The sequence below is a fragment of the Tursiops truncatus genome, chromosome 1 (genome assembly GCF_011762595.2).
Source record: "Tursiops truncatus isolate mTurTru1 chromosome 1, mTurTru1.mat.Y, whole genome shotgun sequence".
Taxonomy (NCBI): Eukaryota; Metazoa; Chordata; class Mammalia; order Artiodactyla; family Delphinidae; genus Tursiops; species Tursiops truncatus.
The window spans coordinates 109,820,172-109,827,379 of NC_047034.1; the positions used below are offsets into that span (position 1 = coordinate 109,820,172).

Sequence of the window (7,208 nt, forward strand, 5' to 3'; positions counted from 1 at the left end):
GCAGGTTAAGGACCAGGAAACTGGGATCAGGAGTTGCTGCCATCACTGCACAATTGGCTAGACAGTGGGATGTGGATTCTGGTCTCTGCAGTCACCGTAACTTCCTCTTAAAAACAACTGGAAACTGGTGCTTAGATATTGGAAAGCTGAGTCCAGTCAGTGCTACCACTGCAACTACCTCACAATATCCACAAACTAGAGACTCAACACTGTCATCCTCAAACCATGTTTGCAAATAGTCAAAGCAGTAGCAAGAATTACCTGTGCCTCATTTCTCCTTTCAAATCTCACACTAGTATATCTAATTAGTGAATTTTAATTTGCATCCAAGATTTACCTGCAAGAGAGGTTTGGGTAATGTGTTTTCTTTAGGTCTCTGCAGTCAGGACCCTCACTAGAATGAGGTAGGTAGAGAAGATGGAAACCATTTGTCAATATCAAGTTCAAAAGAAGAGTGCCTGGGGACTCAGTCCTGAAACACACTGTATTAATTTTATACTGCTGCAATAACAAATTACCTCAAACTTAGAAACTTACAAAGACACACGTTTACTAACTCATACTTCCTATGGGTCAGGAGTCCAGGCGTGGCTAAATGGGGCCACAGGCTGCAATCTGGGTGTCAGCCCGGCCGTGTTCTCATTAGAGGCTCACCTGGGGAAAGGTCTTTCGTGTTTCCTAAACTTGTTGGCAGAATTTATTTCTGTGAGCTCATGGTGACTTGCTTTCTCAAGGTCAGAAGGAAAGAGAATCTCTGACCTTCTAAGGGTCTCCATCTGATTAAACCAGGCCCCAGTCAGGATAATCTCCCTTTTAGACAACTCAAAATCAACTGATTTGGGACCTTAATTATGTCTACAAAGTGTTACCACTGTTGCATATTTTACTGGCTAAAAACTAGACACAGGTTCCACCCACACCCAAGGGGAGTGTGTTATATAAGGCGTGACTTACTGGGGTGGTCATCTTAGAGTGTGTCTACTATATACTCCATGATTTAAAGGTCAGAAAAAGAAGGATAAGCAAGGCAAACCAAGAAGAATGGCAAGTGAGAAGAGGAAAGGGGGAAAAAGGAGATTGTTGGAGTATGGAAATCAAGTGAAGAAATTGTTTCAACTGTGTTATATGCTGTCCAGAGGCTGAGAAAGATGAGGAGATGAGGATGAACAAATGACTATCTGATTTGGTAATGTGACCTTGGCAAAGGTTTCAGTGATTGAATGTAAGCCTGATTAGAAGCCGATTCAAAAAGGAAAGGGAGGTAAAGATGTGGAGACACTGAGCACAGACAATTCTTTTAAGGAATTTTTCTGTAAAGGGAAGCAGAAGAATGAGGTGGTAGTTGGAGGAGATATGAAGTCAAGGAGGGGATTTTTTTGGAAAGTGTTTTTTGTTCATTAATGAGAATGACTCAATAGAGAGAAAAAAATTTGAACATATAGGAAAGCAGGGAGGCAACCATGGGAGTAGGAGGGGTTGGAATCCAGTGCACCAGTGAAGGGGATGGTAGGCAGGAGGCTGAGCCGCTCATTCATTGCAACAGAAGGAAAAGAGGGTATAAAGGGACAGATGCAGGAAGCAGGAGGATTTGATGGTGAGAGTTTCTGCTGCTGCTTACATTTGTCTGCAAGGAATGGTCAATGAAATAGGAGGAAGGTGATGGAGTTTTGAGGAATGAAATAGCCCTGGGAAAGTCAAATAAATTGACCAGGAATATGCAGAAGAATCGTCAGTCAGCAGTAAGGGGCAACTTAAGGTCTGATGTCAGCATGATCATTTTTTTTCTTGAGGGATATTTAGATTCTTAAGGGCAGGAACAGAGCAGGTAGGGACAGGACTATTCCCAGAGTTGGGATTTTTTTTTAGGATAATATAATGGAAGCAATAAAGGGTCAAAAGAGGTAAGAGCAGATTTAAAGGAGTAATTATAATGCAGGACCATGGAATCTAAGTTAGGTAAGGAGGGAATGAGGGCCTGGGGGATGGAAATAATCAGTGAAAGGCAGTAGGGTCAGATGAACAAAGTGCCTGGTGGAGTAGAAGAGTTTTTTGAGCTTCGGGCATGAGCTGGATGTAGAAGTAAAATGCTTGACACTGAGATAATTGAGGGGATGCAGTTATTATAAATGACGAGAACTAAGGATAACAGTGGGGGTTGGTGGCTGAAGTGGCAGAAGAAAAGATCACTGGAAGCAAAGGGATTGAGGAATAGAGAGGCCATGAGATTGGATGGACCAGCCATGTAGATATTGAAATCACCAAGAATAATGACAGGAGACTGGAGGAGAGAAACACAGTAAACCTGGTGTTGAAATCTCCAAGGAATGTGTGGGAGTGACAGGGAAGACAGGAGGAGACACAGCAAGAAGGTCTGGAGGTGCGGTCTGATAGCATGAGCTTCAAAGCAGCTGATGGGGGAGGGCAAGAAAGAGACAGTGGCTTGGAAGTGGCCACGAGGAGTGAGACAAGCACCTGGATTACCTTCTGACCCCAGTGGTGCATGATAGGTGAGAGAGAACTGGCCACCACTCATGAGGGCTGCAGGGAATTCAGTGTCCTCAGGGGGAAGCCAGGTTTCTCTCAGAACTAGAACTGTTCAGAGAAGAGTGTGGTTACAGGGGATTTTTCTGATGACAAACCAGTATGGGGATAAGGATTTGAGTGATGAAATTTGACCTGGGAAGCACGGATATCTTGAGGTCACTGAGATAAACATCTAAGGCAAGATGGGGTTCCCTGGTGGCTGCTTCAGTAGAGGGAATAATTAATTCTAATTATTCTTAGAACTTGACTCAGGCAATTCTTAGGCGAGAACAGGAATTAAATCCATTGGAATTCAACTGATCCAATAATGCTGTTCATCCTTTTTCCTTAGTAACTTGTGTTGGTCTCCTTTCCAATCCTTACTGATTCTGTCCTGCCTTAGTTTCTCATCAGTTCTGATCAAGTCCAAACTCCTTAGCATGGGAAGGGCCCTCAAAGAGCTGCCCTGTCCTGCCCATCAGCCTCAAGGGCTCCAACTCCACCACAAGCTCTTGCTGTGCCCTTTGTCTCAGGGTTCCCTCTCTTTTTCTCTTGATTATCTTGCACTCATTCTTTTAAGCTATAATTCAAATCTTTGGAAGAATATACAAGAAATTGGTAGTCCTGATTGTTCCAAGAAGAAAACCAGGCCTGGAGAGGGGAGCGTAAAGGGAAACTTTTCAGAGCATGCCCTTTTATACATTTTGAATTTTATATTATATGGAGGTATTGCCACATCTTTAAAAGTAATGAAAAGTTAAAAATTTTTAAAGCATCAAATGGACCAAAAAAAGAGATACATTTCAGTGTTTCATCCTCCATGAAGTCTTCACTAACTTGATGCTTCCATCCACTGAGGCATCATCATGCCTTCCACATTACTCTATTACAGCATTTATCAGTCTACATTGTACTTATCTGTAAACAAGTTAACAGTCTTAATGTTCTCATAGCCTGGAAGCACCGTGAGGGAAGGGACTTACTTTGTCTCATTCACCTTTGAATCTAGTACATGGTAGGTGCTCAGTAAAGGCTTGTTGAATTAATGAATGAAAAAAAATCTCTGCACAGAAGGGAAAGAAAAGATAGGTAAGCAATTCCGCTTCTTTTACAGATGAAGAAAATGAGGCCCAGAGAGGTGATTTATTAAGGATTGGTAGCAGAATAAAATGAGAATCCAAGCTTTTTGGAGTCCAAGTTTGGCATTAGAATAAGTTATAAAACTTTCACGTTGGGACAGCAGATGTGATGTGGATTATACTTACTTATTTTGACCTGCGTCTCTGGATTTTCAAGAAATTTCTGATTTCCAGAAAGCTGCCCAGTTAACCTCCAAAGGATAATTTCACATATCAGATCATGGGTCCTAAATTTGGGTTTGGAAAACATGTATTCTAAGGACCTCATAGACTAGGCTTATATTGCAGAGAAATCACAGGAAAATCTTGTGGCACATTTGTTTATCTTAAAAGCTGTGTTTTGTTTTATTGTTTTCCTGAAACACACGCAGTGCGGTGGACATAGCTACACACAGTAGCTCTCTGTAGAGATGCTAGAATAGCACAGGGAAAAGTGCCTGGGTCAACTCAAAGTGATGTATTCAGTTCTCATTTGTTAGCATTTGCTGAATATCCAGGGCAGTGACCAAGGGCATTTTATTTTACACAGCAGCCATGTTTTTAATGTGTAAGGTGGTAGCGTTAACGATTACTTGAGCCAGATTTTAAGTACCCTGGGGAGGTCTGCTGTGGGCTTCAAGATCAGTGGTCTTCAAACTTTTTGCTCACATAACTCCCTGAAAGAATTCTGAAAAACTTGCATCCTTCCCATATTTTTATGTTGCCACCTATAATTTTTCAACATAAGTTTGCAAAGAGTATCATTTCCAGGGTATTACATGCAATTCATGATATTTTAAAAGAAAGCTGTTAGCTCACTTTTTAAAAGTTACCCCAAGGAATCTAAATCCCACGGTACTTTTTTACCCAACATTATTAATTTTTTTTTTTTTTTTTTTGCGGTACGCGGGACTCTCACTGTTGTGGCCTCTCCCGTTGCGGAGCACAGGCTCCGGACGCTCAGGCTCAGCGGCCATGGCTCATGGACCCAGCCGCTCTGCGGAATGTGGGATCCTCCCGGACCAGGGCACGAGCCCGCGTCCCCTGCATCGGCAGGCGGACTCTCAAGCACTGCACCAGCAGGGAAGCCCAACATTATTAATTTTAAATATATGTAACCTACCTCTTCTTTAACAGCCAGAAAAGTTACATTGTTCCTTCTTCTTCTTGAACTCATATTTTCATTTCCGTTTCATTTCCATATTTCCATTTCTCCCACAGAATGCTATCTTATTGCGTATTTTCATGCTTGAAAACTTTGTATTGATCATTACATCATTCTTTTCAACTCCATACTTACCTAATTTTACTTTCCGGTAACTCTAAGGTCCTAGGAGTTATGTCTCTGGATGGAGTTATTACTAAAATTATTAGTAGTACACTATCTATCAGTGGCTATATTACAAATTGACAACCATTTTTAAACATAAAAATATGATTTTATTGAAAATGCATCTGTTAACAAAATGGAGGGGACTTTTTCTTTTCCAGTGGATTTGCGGATGAATATCATAGAGTGAGATTGAGTTCCACCCCAATTCTATTCATGCATTTGACAAGGTTCTTATAAATGCTGAAGCATTTTGTTCACAAAATAAGTAGATGGGAATGTAAGGTTTTTGCTGTAGCCGTGTTACTCAACTCCTTTAACTCCTTTCAATTATATGCCAAAAACCATGTGATGACCTCTCATTTAAACTCTTTTTTCTTCCCATTGGTTGTCAAATGACCCTTTATTGAATTATGTTCCTTTGCAGTTCTTAACTAGCTGGGCATTCCACCGCACCACTTTTGTTGTCATTCATCTATGATGTCATGAGGATGACGGCAATCCACATCAGAGACCACAGACCTGGCAGTCCCCAGGATCTATTTAATGGTTCCAGAGTATTCTCTAGCTAAAGATTGGTGTCTCATCTGCTGGGCAATGTTGACGATCTCATCAAAAGTGATGTTCCACTGTGCTTAATGTTTCTCTGCTTCTTTCTGTCTTTTGGTTGTTCCTTGAAGGCTTCGATGATCAGGACTGAGTCACAAGGTACCACCTCAGTCTGGGCCAGTGTGTTCTGAATGGTCAGTTTCACTGTAGTCCTCAGACCCTTCCAATCCCCAGTTGCCTTTGAAATGTTATCACCAACCGTTTTTGGAGACAGACCCAGGCGGCCAATCTTGGGGGCCAGGGGAGACGTGGCACAGACTTCCCCACTGGTGCACTTCAGGTATACAAATTTGATCTCCTTGGGCTCAAACTTAGGCAACATGGTGAGGTGGCTGGTGTCAGATAAACCCGAATTTCAGAGGACCAAAGAAAATTGCACCTTGGCCTCCTTCAAGCCGAATCTGAATGAAAGCCATTTAAAATTTTTTTAGGGCACTAGCAGGTCACACTTTTGTTCCCCAGTCATCATAGTCATTCCCTTTCTCAACACTAACACCGGCTTCTAATTTTCCATGTTTTGTGCACCTGGGTTGAATGCACCATGCTACGATGTGGAATTTGTGAGAGGAATGACACTCTTTTTTTAAGTGGAAAAATGGCGATTGTAAAAAAGGGATGGAAAAGAGGCTGCAAGCATGGTCTCAGGCAGATAAGTTTTAGGAAAGTGTAGAAATGAAAGTTGAGAATGTGGAATTGATCCCCTTAAAGCTATCCATGCTGTGTAGCACTACAGAGTCTTCATGTACATGGGCAGAATGTGGTTATCCCAGTTTGAAGATTTCTGTTCACTAATCGGCAGGCATTTGAACAAAAATGATTGGAGAGCAAGAAAGATTAAGGCAGTCCTAAATAGACTGGGAATGACATGGTGGTTAAGAGAAGAGCTCTGTAAACCCTAACTCTGAAATTTACTAGCTGGGTATTTTTGGGCAAAATATCCTCTGCCATCTTAATTCCTAGTCTAGAAAGAAAAGCAATAATGATACCTACCTCATAGCGTTGTTGTGAGGATTAAATGAATTAATATGTAAAGCACTTAGAACACTGGCGGACAAATAATAATCACTCAATAAATCATTAACATGAATACTAGGAAATGATTACATATGACTAAAAATGTTATATATGATTAACTCCTAAATAAGTTAACATTCCATATATACTTTGCTGTTAGCAAAGCTAACCCATTTAATTTGTAAATTAAATGAAAAATATAAGTACCCACAGCAAGAATGGGGCAGAGCCAAGACCCTTTCCCAGTTTGCATGCTTAATGATCAAGCTATGCTGCCTCTTGAAAAAAAAAAGCAAAAAGCAAAAAGCAACAAAAATAAATGGAACAGAAGGTGTAGGAGTTGTAGTTATTCTTTCTAGGTCAAAGGGTAGCCTATGTTAGGCAAAATTTATAATATGCTTACTTTGGAGAGGCAAGAAAAATGTTTGATGTGTTCTTTCCTCATCTTCTATAATCACAGAAAGTGCCATGATTTCCATTTAAGACATTCCCTCCCCCTACATGTAAACTAATTACTAAATATATCAACCACTTTTGGTGCTTAGAGGTTCAGGGGTTTTGCCTTGCTACTGTCTGGGGCTTCAGGCAGATCATGTTCAACAGTCCTATCTTTG

The 7,208-nt window shown here is 41.1% G+C and overlaps 1 pseudogene; it reads right to left on the reverse strand.

The window, feature by feature from the left end:
- Positions 1–5,102: 5,102 nt before the first annotated feature.
- Positions 5,103–6,584, reverse strand: LOC101329754 (large ribosomal subunit protein uL11-like; annotated as a pseudogene).
- Positions 6,585–7,208: the final 624 nt, after the last annotated feature.